Genomic DNA, 26,403 nt, shown 5'->3' with positions numbered 1-26,403 from the left:
CGGACAGCAGCGTGTCTCAGGAGGGGTCTCGAGACTCTTTTGTGTTTGTGAACTGTATCACGGCTCGGGGGCGTTACATGCAAACAAAAAACAGCGCGTTTATGTTTCTCTGCTGATTCAGAAGCGCGCATACGCTGTTGTGTGGACACACATGCATTGAAAGTTTGTTTAGAACAGGGCGATGTTAGCGTGCGTGCTATGCCTGTGCCGAGATCCGCTCAAGAACAGCGCTGTCACGTACTTCACGGCCGGCGTCGCGCACTCCAGTCTCCGCCCACTTCGCGCGTTTTGTGTGTGACAAACCCTCTAGACGAGCGTTGGTAGGTGTGACCGTGGCGTGAAGAGTCCAGGAGTTAGTGTCCACGCACACAGACGCGCTCAGGTAAGAGCTGAACTCGTTTTGTCGTGTCTCGGCTGTGAACGAGCTGTTTGTTGACTGACAGACTGTTGCGCGCGAATGGAATGTTGCGCTCGTTACATTTGTAGCGCTTTCGGAAGTTTAGAACGTTCAGCAACTGTTACAGTGTTTCAGCGCCGCATGTTCCAGTGGCGGACAGTTTCTCTTCTCTTTTTAAATGCCATGAGTTGAGGGAGTGTAAGAAGTATTTCTGATATCTTTGACGTGTCTCGGGAGAGTTTGCAGCAGTGGATCGACTTCAGAGGGTGTGTTTCTAGTGAATCTCTGCTGCAGAATCTCTTCCACATCTTTTAAATGCTGCCAAATTCCACCCAATTACATCCAACAAGATCTAAAATACACTAAAATAAACAAAAATAAAGAAAAAGTCACAGAAGCTTTCAACGGGGTGGGACTTTTTCAAAAGTTATACTTTTGTACATTATTTAACCCTAAAGGGTGCATGTAAGTACCTTTAAGTTTACAGGTTAGTACTTTAAAAGTATGCTAGTACCTAAATTGTACATGTCTGACACTTTTGAAAAGCTAAGGTGACATCTTTTCTCACATTTTATAACAATAAAAAGTTATAATAATTAAAACTTTAATTATTAAAAACATCTACTTTTCAAATAGCGTCTTTTTCCTTTTTGTTCAAATAGTGTTTTCTTTTTTATAATTATTATTTTCTATTTAATTTTTTTGCTACATATGTATATGTGTACTATATATATATATATATGTGTGTGGTGTATATATATATATATATTATATATATATATATATATATATACATATAGACATATACACATATATATATATTACATAAATATATACATATACAATAAATATAATTATATGACAATATAATACAATTATATATTTATATATATATACACATATAATACACATACATACAAATATAGTAAACATTATATATTACAATTATATATTTATTTATATATATATATATATACATATAATCGCGCATATATAATTACATATTATATATGTGTCATGGTGTGTGTGTATTGTGTATCTATATATATATATATATATATATATATATATATATATAATATATATATATATATATATATATAGATATATTATATATAATATTAAAACACTTTTTTTTTTTAATTAAATGATAAATTGTCTTTACAAATGAATAAATAAATGAATTAAAAACTTTTTTTAATTTGCAAAATAAATTCTATAGTTATTATGCTACTCCCTGACAGCCATATTCATCAACTTACACTGTGAAATAATGTCTGAACTGCCTAGGTATGAATTTCTTTACAGAACTTTCATTTCAACGTAAACTGTTTTAGAAAGTTTTGGTAGGAAACCTAGTCAACAAGTGTGCAGCACACATGGTTGTGTGACGTGTGTGTTTCCCATGAGCTCTTGTGGAGTTTTTCACTTTCCTTTTCCTGTAAATCAAAGCTCATCCTATTAGTGGGCCAATATCTTCACATCGGAAGATAGCCTCAGCTGTTCAGAGTAGTATGGGCTGAGGAGGAACTCCTTGGGTGTGTTCATGTACGCATACAAACACACACAGTGCTTTACGCTGGATGATTAAACTGTGTGTGTGTGTGTTTCGAACTCCTGACAGTGACGGACTGCAGACTTTATTGCGCTGATAACCTACGTGCATGTTTGTTTTCCCTTTTTTTCCTTTTCAAAACCCTTTTTTCCTAAACAACTTAAAAAACTTTAAAATATTTCTATTTAATATTGAAAATATCAAAAGATTTAGAAATTAAAAAAACAAAATCACAAAATTCCACAATCAATGAGCAAGAGTTTGATCTAACCAAAAACTAACACTAATATCACTTTTTGTACAGCACTGATGTGTGTCCTTGCTGCTCGCATGAATAATAACAAAGACATAAGATACATGCACATAAGATGTGCACAGCTACATATTTTCAAGTTCAACTTTTCAGCTGACTGGACTGATCTTAAGGAAGCCCAGTATAATTTGTAACCAGTTGGACGCATTTTAGGGAGGCATTTAGTAAGATGCATTCTTTCATTCAGAAACAGGTAGATGAAGCAGTTTGCTTTTTAACTTCATTTAAACAAAAAAAAATTAAACTCCTAGAAATGTCACAACATAAATATAATTAAAAAACAAAAAAATTACAAAATAAAATAAATATAAACAATATTTAATATATTAAAAAAATATAAAAATATAAAAAAAATAGATTTAAAATTTATATAATACATTTAAATAAAAAATAAAATTATTTTGTGCTGTGTGGTGTGTTATAGATATATAATATATATATATATATATATATACTATATATGTATATATATATATATATAGTATGTGTATATATATATATATATATGTGTATATTTGTATATATATTATATACTATAGTCTGTGGATAATAACATATATATGTATTATATTATATATATATATATTTATATTATATATATAAATATAATTTATGATATATATGTATATATATTATGTATAAGATATATTTATGTATATATATATTTGTAGATATATTATATTATATATATATGTTATACTATATATGTGTATATGATAGATATTGTATATATATATATATATATAGCATATATATGTATATAATATATATATATATGATATATGTATATGTGTGTATATATATATCTATATATATGTGTGTATATACTATAATATATCTATGTATATATACTATATATATAAGACTATATATGTGTATATATATAGCATATATTACTAATATATAATAATATATTATATGTGTATTATATATTATATTATATTAGTGTGTATATATATTATATATTATATGTAATGTGTTGTATATATAATGTATATGTGTGTATATATATATATATATATATATATATATATAGATATATCTGTATATTTGTGTGTATTTATTTATTTTAAGAAAAAATAAATGTATTTTTAAACATTTTATTTATAATATTTACATGAATTTTGAATTTTTTTTTTTAAATGTATTTATTTATTTTAATAGTTCTGTCATCAGCGTCATGACCCCATTAAAGACCTTTAGGATTTGGACCACAGATTGTGATTTAAACCCCATCTGACCTCTGCTCATGTGTTGAATGGCTTACATTTACTGAACACTATCACATAAAAATAGACATTCCCTCATATCCGATCTGTTTTCTTTCAGATTGTGTGTCTCGTGAGCTGTCGCTGAGTTGCGAGACCCGTCGTGGTGAGGAGAGCTGGCGGAGACGTAGCCGAGACTAAATCAAAGCACATCTGCTGAGAAAATGGTGAGTCTGCGGGGTGTTTGAGTGCGTCACAATACAATAACTTGCTTTTTTTATTTGATTTTGGGTAGGGAGATGACATTTCAGGATGTTTTTTGTGGGATTCAGGCATCTTTTTATCATTTACTGGGCTTTTACTGACCGAGAGTCACCTGAGGGTAACCTATGGTTTATTTGGTTAGATGCATCCATTCCTAGTTTACTGCATGCATTCAGTCCTGTGGTCTTTGCAGGCCGAGCTGCTCTTTGGCTCAATGCATGCTAAAGAAATGCCCTCCAGCTGGAATAGCAAGCCAAGACATCTTCTGTCACCTTTACGAAGCAATCCTTTCATTATGGGCAGATCAGTCTGCTGCGTGTCTATATGTAGTGATTTTCCCGACTTTAGATCACATATTGTGCTTCGATTTTTGACCCCGCAATATTAACTGCTGTGAGGGTTTGTATTCCGTTCTCTTCCTGTTTATCACTCTTTGCTCGTCCAGAGTGAACTTTCCCTGTAAAGCTACCATGCAGGGGTTACCAGATGTTGGGAAGATCTTTGATGTTTGCGTGTACATGTTTGAAGAAGGGTTGGGGAATGTTGATGCCTCTTAAACACTGATGGATGCTGCTGGTCCACTTGGAAACACATTTACTACAAAATTGTGTTCTAGTTTAAGGGTTAATTGGTTACTTGAGTCTTTTAAGCTGGCTTTTTACTTAAATCGGAGCAGGAAGCCTTAAATTCATAGAATCATGGCATTAAATGTTGCTAAAATGCAAAAAAGGATATCTTCCTCAGTAATTTGTCTTATCAAACATCAAAACCTCATTTAATCGAGATGCATTTACTTGAGATGCAAAATAAAGATATGAAGTCTTGTTTTTTGAGAAACTGAACAAAACTAAATGAGTTTATGTGAAAAATAATAATAAAAAAAACTCCATTGACAGATATGTTTTCTGTTTTAGTCATAAACTCATTTCATTTTGATGAATTTATCAGAAAATAATAAATGTAGTTTGGTTACAGATGAGCATATCAGGGTCATTAACATTAAACATATTCATTACATTAAATGAAACAAACGTTAACTAGAATGATATAAAATATAAAAAAGTAAACTTATTTGAACTAGTTGCCAAGGTAAAAGTTCTCATTTTCATTAAGTTTAACATGAAGTACTAAAATAACTAAAACAAAAAAAAAAAACATTTAATAAAAACTATATAAACAACATATTTTAAAAACGAAAACACACAACAAAAATTAAAGAGAAAACATACAGAAATATAAAATATATTATTAAGTAAACAGACAAAACCTAATTAAAACATTAACAAAGTCTATAATAATAAATCAATGATACTAAAATAACTCTGGTGCATGTATTTGTTTCTTAAACTTAAACTTATTTCAATATTTCAACTAGCTGCAAAGGCAATATTTCAAATTTTTGTTTAGTTTAAAATGAAGCACTAAAATCACAGACCAAATTAATACAAAACAGTAAAAAAAAGAGATATATTTAATGTAAACTAAATTTACTGAAAATGACTTAAAAAGTAACTAAAATTGAAGTTAAAACAGGAACTAGAAAAAATATCAATGACAGTAAAGTAATATTAGTTTTGAACATGGTTTATAATTTGAGTTTGTCCTGATAAAGCACAGTGACAGTTCAGTCTTGTAGTTTGTGGATGTTTTGTGGGCTCCTGATTTGAATTTCTTTCACACTTTAAAGACTCTTAGTGAGAGCAGCGGAGTGTGAAGCCGTGGGTTTTCCATGATGATGTGGCGCTCTGAGTCTGAGCGAGTGAACACGTCCCTCGATGCTCATTAAACACTTAGTGCTCTCCGTAAACAAAGCTCAGCCTTTGCCTCGTCTTCCTCGGGGCCGTTTGTACACGAGTAAAGCCAAGCACTGCTGGGTCAGCTCTGCACTGAGCTCATGTCAGCAGCTGCTCAGAAACTCTTGGTAGAAACGGTTATCGTCCCCATGAGACTGAACCAGAACTTGAATGCCTCAGTCACTTTTTTTTCCTGATACAGGGTTTCAGCGGGTCAAATTTAAGACCTTAAAATCTTAAATAATATAACAAAAAGTCTTCATTTTAAGAGGTCTTTACATTTGGGGATGGAAAAGAGTAGCAGCGATACGAATATGTGGTTATTAAACTTCAGAAGGTTATGATTCACTTAAATAAATGTGAGCGCTCCAGATTTCAAAGTCTTAGTTCAACAGGATCGTAGTTTCACAATCACTGAATGCTGAATATTTTTGCCTAACGATTAGGGATGTGAGATCCGATTTGTCTCGTGGGATCTGACAGGTCTGAAGCTATCCTCACGCAGACCTTTCAGATATATTTGCATTACACTGGCCCTTTCAACAGTGGTATGTAAGATATTATCAGGCAGCTGGCCACATCATAAGCAGGAAAATTACGCAGTGAAGTTTTTATCCAGTCATAAAAGCAGATTTCACAGTTTAATGTGGAATATCACGGAATTTCTCAAATTTTGAATTAATTAACCAAAAGTAGGTCATTACACTTAAATCTAATCAATCCATGGACTAGAATCTGTAAATATAAAAACACAAAACCCAAATTTAAAACCAATCCTTTTAAATAAAAACCCAAAACTTACGTTTAAAACACACACACACACAGACACACAAACAAACAAACACACACACACACACACACACACACACACACACACACACACACACACTGTCGTCTCACTAAATGAGGATGTAAACACATGAAGAACATCTCCAGAACTGCTCTGAGAGTCACTTCATGAGCATTTGACAGTTTGATTTGAGTAAAACTAGCATCATATCACAAACACAGAACTGTAAAGGTATTCACAGCAACCCATCAAAATAAAAGTCTGGTTTGAAATAACGACAAAATGTAAATACACAACACAGAATTTCTGAGGGAAAAAAATTCATACGGCTACTTTAAGAAAAAATAAAATTAATAAATTGTTGTGTTAGGCATTCAAATAGTTAGACATGCTAAAACACAGAATTTGTAACAATAAAAAATATAAATAATATGGTGAGAAAAAAAATAAAACATATCATAGGGGCCTAAACGTAATTTTTGTTAAACTTTTAATAAATTGATGTGAAAATGTATATACTAAAATTAAATGGAAAAAAAAATATATTTTTTTATTAATGTGGAAATCAGTTTACTAAAAAAAAAAAAAAAAACTTGACTGACTGCTACTTTAAAGGGATATTATTTGTTTATTATTTATTTTTATGTATACTATATAATTTTGTGCAGTTACTTGCCTGTCAGTTGAGTTTTTGGCAAAACCTTTTACAGTGTTTACATGTTTATACCTGCATAAAATTTATTAAAATAGATATTTAATTTCATAAAGCAAATTTTTTTGCATTTTGTGTTTTATTTATTTCATCATTTTGTTTTTCAGTAAAATAAAAGAGTCTAAAAATCTTTTCTCATTGTCCTCGTTCTTTAAAACCCAAGTCACTATTGCTTATGATGCACCTTATACATCCTACTAACGATTGCTTATGATGCACCTGTGACAAATTGACAATGTTTACATTATGGTTTTATATTATAATGTGTTGTAGATGGTTGTAAGAGTGCATATTTTATGTCTCATCTTTTTGAATGAGCAGCTAGACACTGTAAAGTTTAGACATTTCAGAATAAGAGTCCCTTTGTATTTCGGGCATGTTTATGATTTGGAAAAAGTCCCTCATTATGCATAAAATGTTCTATTTTTTGATAAATTCTGGTATTTAGGTATTTTTGTAAGTATATTTAGATTTAGGTATTTTTCATGTATCTTTCATCTTTTTGAATTTTCAGCATGATTTGGAAAAAAAGTAGTTTGCAAAGTATATTTATTTTTTAAAATAAGAGTCCCTTATCTATTTTTTTGAGATGAGTTTAAGTATATTTAGAAAATAAGAGTCCCTTTGTATTTTCAGACGTTTATGATTTGGAAAAAAGTTTTTTTTTGTTAAATTGTGGTATTTAGGTATTTTTAAGTATATTTAGATTAGGTATTTTAATGTATCTTTAATTTTTTTGAATGAGCAGATGGAAGTAGTAAAGTATAGACATTTCAAAATAAGAGTCCCTGTGTATTTCTGGCTTGTTTATGATTGACAGTCCCTCATTATGCATACAGTCTTTTTTATTTTGGTTATTTTAAGTTCTTTTGGTTCCCATATTTCTCACATTTTTGAATGAGCAAATGGAAGTAATAAAGCATACACATTTTAAAATAAGAGTCCCGGTGTATTTCCCTCATCATAAATTACATACCTTTATTTGGGTATTATTGGTTTGTCCTGTAGTGGCATGTGATAGTAATTTTATGAGTGAAAAAAAATCAAAAAAAATAAATAAATTTTTAAAAAAAAAACACAACACAAGCCATGCAATCAATTCATCGCCACTCTGAGACTCGGCCACGTTTTTTTTTTTTATTATTATTGTGAAGCGTCTTTAATTGTCTGGGGAACGAAGTGCCTGGAAGATGTCCCTGTGAAGATGTTCTGAATGTGATCATTTGGACTGTTTTCCTTATTGCATGTTCTCTTGAGACTCCATTTGGTAAACCAGCTACTGTTTTTGGTGTTGTAAGAGCATTTCTACATTTTATGTCGAGGACACTGATTGCAGAAGTTGTGGTTTGCATGTTTCCATTCTTATCCATTCAGAATATGAGCTGATATAATAATCAGTATTGTGGCGAGAGGCTGGAAATAATTGACTGGAAGTTGTAAACGTGTAGTAGATGACAGGACTGGGCAGAATTCAGAGTTTATGATTTGACTTCTCAGTGTGAATTTGAATTGAATTGGCCACGACACATAGGAAATTGAATTAGAATTGGAATGACACAGCATGTGAAACTAATTTAATTTAAATACTAAAATGTAAATAGTTGAATATGAGTTTTATTTTGTAGTTTTAGTACTTAATCTTAGTACGAGCACTTTTGTTTGGCACCTGGGTTCGTTTGACGTCAGAGTTGGGTTCGTTTGGATAATGTGGACGCTGTTTTCTGAACTCGATCAACTCGAAACACAGCCCAGATCAGTTCAGCCGTGAGAGGTGAGTTTTCCAGCCGGTGTTTCTGTGTATCCGTACATTCATTCACACACCCAGAAAACCATTGATTTACACAGTCCGGTCATATTTCAGTCCCATTCACTCACAGACGACAATGAGGATCTTTTGCCTCGTGTTGGTCTGTGAATAAAGGGCCGTGTGAAGGTGGGGCTGAACACTGTCCCGCATGATGTCAGGCTCTGAGCTCACCTGTATCCGTCCTCCAGATGAAAACATGCACTTCAGAGAGGAACGGGTTCAGTTTAGTGCTAAAATTCAGGTTGAGCTTTTAGGAGCTTCAGATAATCACATAAGACTCGAGTTAAAGTGAAACCAGTGAGTGTACATCTACATCAATCATTCACTCTATTACCAGAGTTTTATGAAAGTATTGCAAGGCTGGTCTGTAAAAAAAAAAAGAAATAGAGAGTAAAAAATTTTATGTATGTATGTATATATATATATATATATATATACACACACACACACACACACACACACACACACACACACACACACACACACACACACACACACACAGTACAGGTCAAAAGTTTGGAAACATAACTATTTTTAATGTTTTTTGAAAGAAGTTTCTTCTGCTCATCAAGCCTGCATTTATTTGATCAAAAATACAGAAAAAAACAGTAATATTGTGAAATATCAATTACAACTTAAAATAATAGTTTTCTATTTGAATATACTTTAAAAAAATAATTTATTCCTGTGATCAAAGCTGAATTTTCAGCATCTTACTCCAGCCTTCAGTGTCACATGTAACATCCAGTCTATCACATGATCATTTAGAAATCATTCTAATATTCTGATTTATTATGAGTGTTGGAAACAGTTCTGCTGTCTAATATATTTGATGAAAAAAGGTTAAAAAGAACTGCATTTATTCAAAATAAAAAAAAATTCTAATATAGATTCTAATAATATATTTTTCTTTACTATCACTTTTTATCAATTTAACACATCCTTGCTGAATAAAAGTATTGATTTTATTTAAAAAAAAAGAAAGAAAAAAAAATTACTGACCCCAAATTACTGACCAGTAGTGTATATTGTTATTACAAAATATTTATATTTCAAAAACATAGCTTCTTTTTTTTTTTTTTACTTTTTATTCATCAAAGTATCCTAAAAAAGTATCACATGTTCTGAAAAAATATTAAGCAGCAGAACTGTTTTCCAACTTTGATAATGAATCATGATATTAGAAATGATTTCTAAAGGATCATGTGATAATGATCCTAAAAATTCAGCTTTGCATCACAGAAATAAATGATAATTTAAAGTATAATAAATTTAAAAACAATTATTTTAAATTGTAATAATATTTCACAATATTACTGTTTTTTCTGTATTTTTGATCAAATAAATGCAGGCTTGATGAGCAGAAGAAACTTCTTTCAAAAACATTAAAAATAGTAATGTTTCCAAAATCTTGACCTGTACTGTATATACATATATATATGGTTTTTGTTTATAAAAACACTTGCAAATGTAGCTGTGCTTTTTACTCTCTTTCTGCTCACATACGGTCATTAAGTATAGTACTGATCTGGTGCGTATGATTATGTATTACTCAGAAGGTTGGATTCGATGTGGTTGTGTGTTGACAGTTGTTTACTGTAGACTCGTGTGTTCTGATGGATCGTGCAGTTTAACAGATTGAGCTGGTTGTGGTGTTGTTGAAGTGTTTCCTTCTTTAGGCTCCTGTGTCATGCATTTGTGTTACGCGCACATCAGGTTTCAGGGGAACGACACGTGTGTGTGTGTGTGTGTGTGTGTGTGTGTGTGTGTGTGTGTGTGTGTGAGAGAGACGTGAGTGGTGTGTGTGTGTTTTGCTGAAGGGGCAGTAATTCTATGGCAGGGTGTCCTCCTTTCCTAAAAATAGGTGTCATGGAGTCATAAGGCCATGTCTGCAGTGAATCACAGTCCATCAGCTCCATTCCAGCAATGTTCCCTATCAACTACAATTATTGTATATATTATATATGTATATTTAATTACTATGTATTATGACTATTTTATATATATAAAAATAACTTTGTTTTACACAAAATGTAATGTTAAATTGAGCAAGCTTCTCAATAAAAACGAAGTAAAAGTTGTCCTTAAAAAATAAAAATATTTTCAGAAAATTGAGATTTATAATACAAAAATGCGTACATAAGAGTACTGATTATTATATTACTTCTGTGTATATATATATATATATATATATTTTTTTTTTTTTATAATATATATATATATATATATATATTTTTTTTTTTTTATAATATATATATATTACAACAAACATATATAATATGTTTGTCATGTTTAGAAGTTTAAAAGCGGGAAATTGATTTAATTTGATTTCTTTCTTTTTTTTTATTTACTTAAAGGTGGCTTAGTGTTAGTTAGAAAAATAACTGATGGTTTTCTGTGTATTTTGAACTAGTTTGTGAATATATTTTATGAACTGTTAGGGTGAGGTGGACATGAAATGTTCTGCATGCCAGGAATGACGTTATTTTGGAGTCGCGGCACATCGTGGCACGTTCCTCACGCTCCGAGCGTTTTGGAGTCTCTTCTAGAGATGGACAGCGAGGTACATCATGTCCGTTAGTGTAGACAGCGATGCATGCTGGGAAACTGTAGAGCGAGTGTCTCTCAGTGTGTTACAGTGGAGAGGAAGAGGGAGGAGGAGATGCTGAAGAATGCTGTGTCACTGGTGCTGCTGCGGATCCCCTCTCGCTCTCTCTCTCTCTCTCTCTCTGTGTGTGTCAGTGTCTCTCGCCCGTCGTGACTGAAGCGCACTGATGCATCCCCCCCCCCCCACTGCAGCCATGCAGCATCACAGCACTTTAACAGACAAAACTCACAGTAAATTAAACATAAAACCAATTAACACATGATACAAGTTACTATTTCTATACTTTTTGATACTTTATAGCAAATATCAACTATTTACTAGAAACTTAAACCTAAACCTAAAACTTATTTAATATTAAATATATATAAATATAAATATTTATATTATATTTTTAAGATAGAAATAGCTGTAGCTTACGGTCATGGGTTTGATTCCCGATTAAACTGATTGAAATGTATACCTTGTATTCAAAGGTAGTCTGTCAAATGCATAAATATAAATTGTAACATTTAATAATTCTACAATAAAATATTTTATGAATTACATGCGAAATGAAATATAAAAAGATCATAAAATATATAGTTCAAAAATGCATAAATATAACTACATAAATATATGTAGCAAATTAATAATAAAAATGCATTTGTAAATATATTATTTAAAATGTGTATATAACGCAAAATGTATGTATGTGTATAAATATATATATCTATATATAATATACTATATATATAATATATATTATATTATAAATATATATATATATATATATATGTATATATAATATATATATATATATAGTATATATATAGATATTTATAAATTTTAGTAGCCTTTGTTTTAATTTTTTTTGTTTGTTTTTACTTTGGTTTAATATTTTATTCATGTGGACATGGAAAGAGTATTTTACTTTGGTTTAATATTTTATTCATGTGGACATGGAATGAGTAGGATCAGAATAGAATAATTCTATTTTAGTATCATGAAGATGCAATTACAGTTTTTGTTAATATTTTGAATCAGTTTTTATATCTACATTTTGTTTTCATTTCAATTTTAAAGATTTATTAATTATGTTGCTTTTTTTTGTCCTTTTTAGTAGGTTACATAGTTTATTAATATTTATTTCAGTTCCAGTTTCATTTATTTTAGTACATCAAGGTTAAATTAAAATGAGAAATGTTGCCATGGCAACTAGCTGAAAAATATATTTTTTAAATATTATTTTATTTCAGTTAACATTGATTAAATAACAAAAAACAAAAAGTAAAAAACAATAACCCTGCTCTGTCACATCCGACAAATCCGACTACCGGCTCCAGTGTGTGTGTGATGCAGTAGAAAGCTGTGTTTATTGTCCGTCTCATTCGTTTCAGACCGGAAATGGTCTGGGTGTTTTGGCTCCAGTGTGTTTTGTGCGCATGGATGCAGTGATATGTGCAGCGCAGGCATCTTGCTGAGGTTGCAGGCTGGCTCGGATGAGATCTCGGTGAAGGGTGAACGCAGGAATAAAGAGAGAGAGAGAGAGAGGGAGCGGGCGAGTGAGAGCGTGCACGTGAGGGGGATGCAGTGCACAAGGGCGGAGCTTAGCATCAGGCAATACCCCGTCTGATTCTCCATCTCTGTGTAAACCCGTCTGTCTGTCCATCTCTCTCCTCTCCTGCTTTCACCAGCACCTCCGTCTTTCTTCTGGAATATTCTGAGCGACAGGAAGTGCATCTGATCTGTGTGTGTGTGTGAGGTGAAAGGTCTCAGCCGAGGGAAGGATGGTTTTGCCGGCTGGTTTTGCGGCGGTTCTCATCCGAGTGCGTGTCTCATCCGCGCCCTCCCTCCGCGCACCATGAGCCGGACCAACCGCGTCTCCTGCTCAATGCTCAACTGCTTCGTAAGTGTGTGTGTGTGTGTGTGTGTGTGTGTGTGAGCGCTGCAGCTGTGGTGAAGTACCTGACGGCACGTGACTCTACAGATGTGTGTGTGTGTGTGAAGTACACAAGAGCGTGAGATGGTGTTTCATTATAAAGAGAGCAGCTCCCCATGAGACGCTCGACTTGAGATGGTGTTTCATTATAAAGAGAGCAGCTCCCCATGAGACGCTCGACTGCGAATATATGAACACACGGCAGGATCTTTGAAGGACAGAGAGAAGAGTTCAGAAGAGATTAGGAATATTCTGAGCTCTTTAGTTATTACTCAAATTCTTAAATGTTTGGTATTATAATAACAGTTTTTGTTATTTAGTGTGATTTATTATCATATATTATATAGTACTTAACAATAATAGATCTATTATATTTATATTATGATAGAACTTAACAATAATAATAATTATAATAATTATAATGAATACTATTATTATGATATTCTATAATTTATTATTAATAATTAATTAAAATAATAGATAATATATTATTACATCAATTATATTATTATGTAGCATAATATTTTAACTAAATAAAAGCAACAGTAAGCGTAATAAAAATATGTTTTAAGAAATATGGTTTTTCATTTAGCTATATCTAGTGTTATGTATTAATATATGTTAATTTATAGTAGCTAATATTTATAGTAAATAATATAAATGTTGTTATAATATTGTATTATTGTTATAATAGTATAACATTATGCTAAATAATTACAACAATAATAAAAAAAAAAATTATTTAACATAATAAAATACAACAATAATAATTATTATTGTTATTGTTCTTATTATATAGAATAATAAACAAAATGATGATTAAAAATAACAAGCATAAGAAAATAGAAATAAAAATAAGAAATTGTGTAATAGTATAATATTATGCTTATTATAATTATTATAATATATTTATTTATATTTAGTAGTACTATAGTAGCATAATATTGTAGTAAATAATAATAATGCTATTAAGTAAAATTGAAAATATTATATTATTATTATAATATGATATTATTCTTACAATCATTATTGTTATATTATAATACAAATTATGCAAATAATTGCAATAATAATAATAATTATTATTATATAGCATTACATAAATTAATAAAAACAAGCATACTAATATAAATAGAAAATGGAAATAAAAAATGTAATGAAAATAAATTTATAAATTGTATTTTATAACAGTATAATATTATGATTATTTTAATTACTATATTATTTTTTATTATTACTATGTTGTTATATTATATTAGTATAATATTTTGATTTGTAAAGTATAAGTGTAATAAGTATAATAAGAAGGAAAATATTATATGACTGTTATTTATTATTTAGTATAATAGTCATCATAATGGCAGCAATGTTATTAATTATAATAATGGGGCATAGTATCGTATTAGTTTTTGGTTTAATTCTCATATTTTATTATAAAAGTTATATTTCATAAACTATTACAAAATAACTATAAAAATAATATAAACAACTATAAAAGTAACGTGATGGGTTTTTAGTATGTAAAGCATTTTGTCAATTTTCTAACAAAAAAATAAATATGAAATATTAACAAAAAAAAAAAAATAAAACAAAAAACTACTAAAAAAGTGTTTTATGTATTTAGTATATCAAGCATTTTATTTGTTGAAATATAAAATTATTTTATAAAATGACTATAAAAATGACATATTGCTAGATTTTATGTTTCATACACCTGCATCAGACCGAAGAGTGTTTATATTTGCTCCTGCTGTGAGTGTTTTGTTCTCGCTGAGAGCAATGAAAGGCTCTTCGTGAATGAAATATTACCATTCCATGACGTGCTACCAGCACTCAATATCATATAACAGAAAAATGATAATATGATCTGTCATTCAATTAAATGCTTTGCTTTTTTCCCGCCCTGCACCTTGCCATGAGAATGAGATGTAGACTCGTCATATCTAGGAACATAATACAACATAGTCATAATTAACAATGTAAACTCATTAATTGTGCATATTATTTAATGAGTTAGATTTGCATACACTTGTATTGAGTACTGATCTTTACGTGTAAAGATATTATTTAAAGAGTTAGATTTGCATACACTTGTGTGAGTGTCTTTCTGTGGTGAAATTATGAAAGGAGCAATCTTTTTATTTTTTAATTACAAAGGTTTATACAAATTAAATATAAAAAATATGAATACAATTATTTATTTTTAAACAATTGTAAATTTTATTTTTACAAAGTACATTTACAAACGAAAAAATATCTAAAACCATAAAAAAATTATTTGAAACAAAATAATGTAAATTTATGTAAAATACACACAAGATAACATTTGTTAAAATTTATTTCAGCTAGTTGCCAAAGCAACCTATTTCAGATTTTTAGTTCAACTTAAAGTAAATAACTACAAAACTTCATAAAAAAAAAATTATAATTAAAAAATTAATAGTATTTAAATGTAATAATATCAAATATAAAAAATAAAAACTAATATATAAAACATAAAATATATTAAAAAAAAAAAATATAAAATATACTAAAATTAACAAAGCATGACACTTGCAAAAAAACTACTAAAATTGAACTAAAATTAAAGAAAAATGTGTGTGTGTTCTGTGTGTTTAGTGAGTTAATAAACAACGGAGACTGTTCTGTGGAAAATTAAAAAAGCAATGTGTTATTTTATACATTTAAATTAATCTAAAAACTATGAATAAATAGTAAAAAGAACTATTTTGTAATTTTTTTTTATTTGTATTTTACAGTGTACGATTTTTATTTGTATATTTACATGCATATAAAACATTGAACACTATCAGGTCGTTAAAAACCATATAAAAAAAAAATAAACCGAAAAAACATTGTGAAAAAAATAATTTAAAAATAAAATATAAAAAAGTAAACATTTTATTTCAGCTATTTGCCAACAATATTCTCATTTTTAGTTTTTTAAGTCACCTTAAAAATTACTAAAATAACTAACATGTTGTATGTTTTTTTAAAAAAATAATAATAATATATAATAAATAAAAAATAATACATCATGTTAATTCAATTAACAAACAAATCTAAAAAAAAAAAAAAACACAACTAAAATTAAATTTAAAACACTTGATTGAAACAACTTAGACTGATCTAATGAAATTAAACGAATACAATTCTTATAAAAATATGAAGAAGCATGTTTTTTTTTTTAATTAACGAGGTTTAATACACATTAAAATATAACTAACTATGAAAAAAATTATTAAAGAATATTTTTTTTAATTTTTAATTTTTTTTATTTTAACAATGTACATTTTTAAATTTATATTTACATGCATTATTTCAGCTAGTTGCCAAAGCAAATTTTCTGATTTTTAGTTTAACTTAAAGTAAATCTAAGAAATAAATTTTCCAAAAATTAACATAACATAAAATAAATCTAACAAATAAATAAATATTTCTAATTTTTAACTTCAATTTAAAGTCCTAAAATAAAAAAATTTAATGAAATTTACTATAAAATTTTTTCTATATATATAAAAATATAAAAATTATATATATATATATAAAATATATAATTAATATCTATATATATAGATTATATATCTATCTAAATATATAACTATAATTGGTATATAATATTACAAAGCATTGCAAAAAAAACAACAAGGAAAATAAAAAATAAAATAAAAAATAAAACACAAAAAAAAATACTGAAATATTAATACAACAAATATTAAAGTTATGACACCAAATAAATAAATAAAAATGACACCAAGTAAAGCAATAAGGCTAGGCAAAAGGTCATATATAAAAATTCTTTCTATGTTTAGGGCGTGTTATTGGCATACCAATCGAGCGTCAATATAATAAAAGATGCTTTGTAAATGATTAAATTGATTTAATAATCCCAGTAAACGTTTATTCCACCAAGTAATAAAGTTGATAATCTAAGTGTATGCTGATAATAGGAAACTTTGAGGGAACTTTTGCATTTTAAGATGAGCTGATCTTCATCATCATGCATGAGCTCAGCCTCACATACAATCTGGCTGTGGTTTGATGCCGAGATCTCGTGCAGATCGTCTTTGATTTAAGATGAGCTGATCTTCATCATCATGCATGAGCTCAGCCTCACATACAGCCGTGTTTCACTCGTGTCCTCGTCTTTTTAAATATTCCTGCTCCTGAAATATTCATTAGCAGCGAGAGAAAGCAAGCGACTCCCGTCCCACCGAAGCATTTGTTCTTCATCTCTCTTCCTCCTCACGTGTCTGTTCTCCTCTTTGAGCTTTCACATACTGTTTCTCGGCTGATTTAGACAGTTTTATAAATGTTTTATAAAGCATTTTATTAGTTTATTTCCAGAAAAAAATAACTATTTTAATTTGATATTTTAGTAACTATTTTAAAATGACACAAAATAATACATGCAATGGGTGTTTAATATAAAAAGCATTTTATTTGTCAAATTTCCAAAAAAATGACAATTATAAAATTTTAGAAACTATTATAAAATAACTGTACAAATAACTATAAAAATTGCATATGTGATTGGTATTTAGTATATAAAGATAAAATAACAAAACTATAAAAACAACATTACATAAAAAATTAAGTATTATAAAAAATATGTTTAAATAAATCTGTCATGAAAATAAGTTTTTATTACATCCGCTGTTTAATTGTTTCGAAATTAGTATTTGTCATTAAATATAGGTTTAATATAATCTGTCATGAAAATAATGTTTTATTACAGTACCGCTGTTTTAAGTGTTCATATGTCACACAATGAATCGGAGTAAAAAACATAATTAATATCATCGTACAAGTGAGCGTTTTGATTTTTAGCTAAATCTTTATTTGAGTGCTAAAATTACAAAACACACTTTATTAAATATCTGATTAAATTAAAAAAAAATTTTTTAAATTAATCTAAAAAAAAAATACGTTTTGATTTTTAGCTAAATTAAAACTTTAATTTATAGTAAAAAAAACATACTGTAGCTATAAAAATAAAATAAAGAAATAATTTTATTATAAATTAAATTTTATTATAATTTAATTTCCATTAAAACATTGTATTTGTATTATTAGTTATACACGTTGATGGAAGAGTCCGGATGCGTTTTAATCTGAATGGCTGTAGGAGACAGAAACACTACATTCTAAATGTATTAACGAACTGGTTGATGGAAGAGTCCGGATGCGTTTTAATCTGAATGGCTGTAATAATCTCCAGTCAATCAAACTCATGCACTTCCCACTGGATTACAGTAGATGCTGATTGTTTTAATGAATTAAACCAATAGCTGTCCCGTCCCAAAACCTCTTTGAATGATTTAATTCATGTTCCCGTCCTCCTGTGGCCGGCCGGCCGAAAATAACCAAATGATGAAGCACCTGTCGTCTTTTAGTATTATGTATATACTGATGTGGTTTTTCTTAATATTTTGAATTGGCCAAATGACATATATTTTAGTCATTCATAGTTTTTAATTTATTTTAGCTTAATTTTTAAATTGTATTATTTTCTAAACATTTCTAATTATTTTTGTTTATTTTAAGTTTTTAATGTAATGTTTTTATTTTATTTCAGCCTTATTTCATTTACCCTTTTTTGTTGTTCTTATGTGCTTTTGTAATTTTTATAATTTTTCTATAAAGCTTCGTTTTATTTTTATTTTAGTTTTATATTTAATTAATTTTTATTATTTGATATACATTTCTAATAAATAATACAAATAATTCCATTTAATTTAATTAAATATTATTTTAGCCATATTTTAATTACCAAAAATGTTTTGTTCTACTTATGTTTTTTTCTCATTTTTATATATTATTTTTCTATAAAGGTTTATTTTTATTTCAGTTTTAGTCATTTTGTTATGGTTTTATATACATTGCTGATTAATTTTTTTGTTTCTCATTTTATTTTTATTTTTGTTTTTCATCTAATATTTATTTGTTATTAAAACAAAACAATAATTTAACTTTAAAAAACATTTTTTATTTATACATTATTATTTTATTTTTTTACATTTTGTGCATTTTTATTATTTTACTATAAATCAATATTTTATTTTTATTTTATTTTTGGTAATTTTTTCCATGTGTTTTTCATTTTATTATTTTATTTCAATTAACAAAAATAAGTTTTAATTATGTGCTTTTTATAATTTGTATGTATTTATAAAAAAAAAAAAATTAATTATTTTATTTTTAATAATAGTATGTGGTTTTGTGATTTCTATTATTATTCTATAGTTTTTTTTTTTTTTATTATTATTATTCTTATTCATAGTTTTCGTGTTGTGGTTTTTTTTTTTCAGTTTTAGTTTAGTAATTTTAGTACCAAAACTTATTTGTAGAATATTTCTCACTGTTTATTTAAAAATGAAGCTGTTGTGGGTGAATGTCCTGCTGACACTGTTACTGTGGAGCGTGTTGTTAATGCATTAGCAAGTGCAGTCTCAGTGCTTCGTCTTGTGTTACTCTATTTCGAGCGCGGAAAACAAATGAGGTAAAGCGTGGTACAGAGGGGGAGAGAATCGAGCGTGACGAGGCAGAAAACGCAGCGTCCTCAATCAGCGCATTCCCAGAGACTCAAAGCCTGTGACGGGACGTTTTTCGTGCCGCTGTCTCAAAGTGACGGGATAATTGGTCTGAGGGTCACCTGACCTCATCTAAAGATTCATAAACCATCTTTTGACACGAGAACATTGTGTTTCCTGTAAACTGCCCAAAGGTGACGTCTTGCAGCAGGGATGGGCAGAGATGCTCTTCTGATGGTTTTTAACATCTTTTTTGTCTAAAATGTACTTTATGCACACATAAGTGAATGTTTCTCACTACACAAGCTTAATTTCACATTTTTGCTTTGCAATTCATAATCTACCCTTAGTTTTTTTTACTAACTACTGTCAATATATATTAATAAACAAAATAACGAATAATGAAATATAAATTAAATACTTAGAAAATAAATTAAATGCATAAAATATGTACAATATATGTCTTCTGGCAGTTTTTTTTTTGTCTAAAATATACTTAGACAGAAAATATTTTAAGTTTCTTGCTACAAAAGATTTATTTCATATGCATTTGCTTTTCATTAGAATGTAATTCATAATCTGCCATCAGTCTTTTATTAAGTTCTGTTATATGTGTAAAATATATTAGTAAATTAAATAAAAAACAATTAAGTTAAAAAAATAAATAAATATATAAATACAATTTTTAGCATTTTTTTGTCACCTTTATTATTATTTTTAGTACTATTTATATGGTTAAATATTTTTAATAATAATGATAATTATTATTATTATAGTTAATGTTTTATTTTCAGTTTATTGTATTTTAATTTGAATAATTTTATGTGCTTTTGTCATTGTTTTATTATTTTACATTTCAATTTATTTTTAGTAATTCTATAAAGCTAAAAATAAACTATATATATTTATTTCAGCTTTATTTCAATTTACTATATCTGATTATTAGTGAAAAAACAACTGTGTGTGTGTGGTGTTATTTTTTTCTTTAATATTTATTTCAGCTTTATTTCAATTTCCAAAAATGATTTTAACAATAACACTGAACGGCCCTGCATTGGCTGAACGTTTGTTTTTGCGTTTCTAGAACATTTCTAGCCTCACTGTTTCTTACTTTCTACTTTTGTCGTCACTTTTCATGTGTTTGGCTTCTGCTTGCGTCTTCGTCTCAGTTCTGGCCTTGTTCCTGTCCTATTTCTGTCCTGTAACTTGCTTAAGGAGTCAGGGGTGTGTCTGTGTGCCGTTTGAAGATCTCTGTGTCACTCGGGGCTTTTTATAGCTCGTCTGCAGTCGATCCTCATCAGGAGAGTGAAATCTCCCCTCGTTAAGGCCGTCCTGGGTCTGTTTGAGGAGGTCTGAGTGTTTAACCAGCATGAATGCAAACGCAGCAGAATCGATCCATCAGCTGATTGAAAGCAGACAGACGTATGTTGAGGACAGAGAACGTGATGAATTGCTTGTGGGTTTCACTGAGTGATTGATTGATTGAAAACTCGAGTCCATCAGAAAGATTGATCTTAAATCTATCGCGCCTCCCCCCATCTCTCTCTCTCTCTCTCTCTCTCTCTCTCTCTCTCTCTCTCTCTCTCTCTCTCTCTCTCCTCATTTCTAATTACATAAATAACTCCAATAAATTACTCCTCTTGACCCAAAATCTAAAAATCAAAATAAACGCATAAAATCGTATATATAATCTCAAAAAAATATATTATATAAACTTATAAAATTGCACAGGCTGCGATGTAATTAAAAAAATTCAATAAATGCATGCATCAAATGCCGTCCCATGCTCGTAACGAGAAGCACTTATCAAGAAAACAGAAGTTTAAGGGCTCCCTGTGGTTTACTGTCAAAATAAATTTGATTGCTTATTGTTTGAAAATGAAGAACTTAAGACGGTCATTAATTAAAAAATTATTAATTATTAAAAGCATTATATTATTTTCTTAATTTTTTTTCACTTTTAATCTTCAAAATATTGAGTATTATTTCTTATTATTTGTATTTACATTTTTATTTAGTAGTACTAGTAGTAGAAATAATAATATAATTATTGCTATTAGAATGAATATAAGTGTTGTAATTTTACAGTTATGAAGTAAAATTTGAAATTATTAGATTTTTCATAAATACATTTTTACAGTGAAATATTACAAAAGATTTATTTTGTTTTTAGTATTTTTTATATTTTTATTTAGTATTAGTACTAATATTAATATTGATAATAATATTCATTATTTTTATTACAATTTTTATTATTAGATTGAATATTAGTATAGTAATTTTACCGATGTAAAATAAAAATGTTTAAAGTAACAAAATTATTATTATTATATAATAATAGTAGTGTTATATTTTTAATTTAGTAATAATAGTAATACTAATAACAATTCTAATTATAATATTTTATTATTAGTTGTTGCAATTCATTTAACTAATATTGAACAATACATTTGTTGCAGTATTTATTCAATTTATATATATATATATATATATACTATATAATATATATATTATATATATAATTAGGGTTGTCAATGATTAATCACGATTAATCACATCCAAAATAAAAAGTTTGTTTCCCATAAATATGTGTATACTGTGTATATTTATTATGTATATATAAATACACACACATGCAATGTATTATATTTAAGAAGAATAGTTATGTTTATATATTAAAATATATTTTATCTATAATATAAAATATAGAATATAAATAGATAAATGTATATTCATGTAAATATTTTCTAAATATAAATTTATGTGTGTGTATTTATATATAAATAATCAATATACCCTGTACAACTATACAATATTATGTAAACAAAACTTTTATTTTGGATGTGATTAATCGTGATGCTAATGTCATCTTGACAGCCCTAATATATATATATCTATATTAATATATATTATATAGTGTTAGTAGCGATCGACCAATATCATTTGTTTTGTTTAACTGATACCTACCAATTATTTACTTTACATCTATATCTATAAATTATTTTAATGCATATGTAATAATCCAATTGCAATCTCACGGAGATAATTTCCACAGAGCTGTTATTATTTAGATGCTTATTAGCAAAATACAGGTTATGTTGTAAATGCTTAAATATCGGGGAAAATATCGGTAAAACCGTTTATTCGTCGATCTCTGTCAGAGATGCACTCATGCTGGTCCAGAAGGTAAAAAGCATAATTATGCTTCCTTTTAAGATCTTATTGTGCCATCTTTGCTTGGATCATCTCTGGAAAAGGCAGTCCCATAATGCATTGCAATGAGCTTGGTGGAAATAACTAGAAAAAAGTGTGAAGGAAATGATGTTATAATCATTTACACTGCAAAAAAAGTTGTAAAGATTGGAGTAGATTTCACTAGTCTTTGTACTTCAAAATTTCATGTTTAATTTAATGTTACTTGCTATTTGTTATAAATATCAGTTTCTGTGTGAAAATTGTTTCAAAGTAAATCCTACACTTAAAATTCAGTGCACATATTCAGTTTATTTTTACTGTAAAGTCATACTTGAATATGCAGTCTCTGCTAACACTAACAGAAATATTTATGGTATTTTGGCTGAAATTGTTTTACCTGCAGTTCTGAGAGAAACTGAGTTTTGTCATGTTTAACTCATTTAGTTGACTACTCTCTCTTTAAAATATAATACACACTTGTGCTCATAAGAAGATATATAACACATATATACACCACACACATCACAAAATCATCACCAATCATAATAATCATCTTACAACACTCGCTCTCAAACTCAGAAATTCTCACACAAACAACAGAGAGCAATGATTTAGGGCATTGTTCTGACGTTGTAGATAACCAGCATGTAAACCAAGTCTTTATTAAATAATTTGATAGATCTTCCTCTGACATTCAGCAGTTTTCATTGCATTTCCAGGACGGCTCTCGTCACGTCGTGTGCAGACAGATTTCCTCACTGGAGGCACATTTTCTGTGTCATCCGGATTTTTGCAGGAAAGCACAGATGGACTCTGCATTTCAAGCCAGCAGTTCTGCTTCTGTTTCTGCCTTTTACTCTTCTGTTGCTCTTTTCACTCATTGTATCCATAACCAGCCTATAACCTGATCTGTTCAAGTTCTAAGGGCTTCCTGCAGTTTTATGGCAAAATAAAAGTTTAATGGTTTAATATTCAAAAATGAAGAAAGTAAATCAGTCATAATAAACAAAAGATAGTTTTGTAATTTTACAGTTGTAATGTAAAATAAAAATTATTATTATTATTATTAAACATTTGATTTATTTTGTAGTGAACTATTACAATATTAAATATTTATTGTTTTGTAATTTAGTAATTTACATATTTTTTTCAATAAAAATAATATTTAATGATCATATTGATCTCATTAAAAAATATGGATTTTTTTTGTAAAACATTTTAAAGCACAAATTTAAGAAAAACACGATTTGATGATTTTTGTCAGCTATAATGTAAAATTAAAAAAAAAATTATTATTATTATTATTATTATTATTATTATTAAATATTTGATTGATTTTGCAGTGAACTATAACAATAGTAATATATCATTGTTTTTATTTAGTAATTTCTGTATTTATTTAATAATAATAATAATAATAATGTTAATAAATACCCATATAAATATATAATCAAAGTGTTTTGGCTAAATTGTGCAGCCCTAAAAAATTACAAAAACAGACAATGAAATTCCTAAAACTTAGAAAAAATATAAAAATAAAATTGAATTTTAAATATTTTTTTTAAAAAAGTATGTAAATGTATGGTATATAAATGCTAAAGATTAAAAAAAAAAAATGGAGAAAAATGCTAAGATTTATTAAAAGCATGTTATAAAATTAAGTAAGATTTTAATATATTATATTATTTCAGTCTTTCCATGATTGATGTGTTAAATATGTTTCAGTCCAGTTCAAATAAGTTTATTAAATTTAGTTTAGTTAAATTTATTAAATTTAGTTTTATATCTGTTACTAAGTTTCACCAAAACTGGAATTTAAAAAAAGTCTATATAGTTTAATTAAAACAAATAGCAGCACAAATAATAGTAGTTTTTTAAAATTTAAAATAAAAATAACATTTTACTTTGATTTGATTTTAACTAATAAAAATGACTAAAACGTTAACTAAAAGTGAAAACTAAATTAAAAATAAATCCTAATTTAAATATTAATGAAACCTGTAATAGTATATTAAATACTAAAATAACTCTAGACCGCACCAGTATCATGATGCTGCTCCTAATACTTACTTGAATAAATATCTTTTTGTGCATGTTACTGTGAAGTTTTTCATAAGCTTGTAAGAATGCAATAACTTTTTCCTTCATAACACCTCGTCCAGATGCTGAAGGCAAATTCATTTGCTTTGGCTGCAGACTTTAATGTGTCCTGTGTGGCAACTTCAGCCAAAACCGCTGCATGATGAAATGGAAAGAGTGTGTGTGTGTGTGTGTGTGTGTGTGTGTGTGAGAGAGAGAGAGAGAGAGAGAGAGTGAGAGAGTTTTTCATTGATGTTCAGGGTTTCATCGTAATGTTTAACCATCCACTTTTCTCAATCAGCAAACTGTGCAGAGTTCAGAGCGAAGGTCTTCAGATGTTTTCTCACTCTGCAGTATGACATCTGCGCCTCTCCCGTTTCTTCTGAAATGTAGAAATCTTGTCGTTGCATGCTGTGAAGTTTGCACTCGAGAGCTTTTCTCCATGTGTGCTGGCTCCAGTGTTCTCTGTTGAGAGGTGTGTTGATTTCCTCACTCGTGTCTGATGCCAGGCGAAGGTCTTTCACCTCGTCCTGTGACGTGAACGGCGGCTCAAGGTCCCTTCAGATCAATGTTAAGTCCACTACGTGACGCCTGTGAACACGTAGCCCTGTCATCAGCCGTTTCTGCTGCATTTGAAACTGTCCTACGCTGAACTTCAGCTGCTTCAGTCCAAACACACGGTCCAGTGTGGTCATGTAGTGTTTCCTGCACGGTTTTGTTTTTGTAACATAAATTTGATGGAATATGTTTTTGTTTAATAAAAATAATGTCCCAAATGCATTTATAAACCTGATGGCAACAACGGAGATGCTTTTAAATAAGAAAAGAGAATAAGAAAGTAAAACAGCTGTAATGGCAATACTTAAAGTAAGCATGCTTTAGAATCTGGCTAAAGTGAAGTTGTTTACAGTTGCCAAGCAACAGAACATTCCAAAGACAGACACTTTAGAATTCTGCTGACATGGGGTCAAAAGGTCAAATTCAAATACGGGCCGAGTTCTAAATTGGAACAGTTTGTTTTCTGAAGTTGACATGTGAAGGCGTGTGTGTTTTCAGGGTGAGGAGGGGCCGCCCAGTCTGGAGTACATTCAGGCCCGGGACCTGTTCCCCCAGAAAGAGCCGGTCAAAGAAGACGACGCTCTACAGGTCAGTTTCACGCCTAATGTCTGATCTCACACATTCATTCTATCTAACATGTTCGTTCTCTGTAAAGAAAACACACACAAAAAAA

General features: G+C 28.9%; 1 long non-coding RNA gene across 1 annotated transcript; it reads left to right on the top strand.

Annotated features, from left to right (window-relative positions):
* LOC122134293 lies at nucleotides 1-26,336 on the top strand. The gene is made up of 3 exons (XR_006160144.1): nucleotides 1-382; nucleotides 3,595-3,700; nucleotides 26,229-26,336. It is a non-coding gene; the product is annotated as an uncharacterized LOC122134293 (long non-coding RNA).
* Nucleotides 26,337-26,403: the final 67 nt, after the last annotated feature.

This window comes from Cyprinus carpio, chromosome A5 (assembly GCF_018340385.1).
Source record: "Cyprinus carpio isolate SPL01 chromosome A5, ASM1834038v1, whole genome shotgun sequence".
NCBI classification, from domain to species: Eukaryota; Metazoa; Chordata; class Actinopteri; order Cypriniformes; family Cyprinidae; genus Cyprinus; species Cyprinus carpio.
The sequence above is the reverse complement of the archived record's forward strand: the minus strand, read 5'-3'. Positions and strand labels throughout refer to the sequence as shown.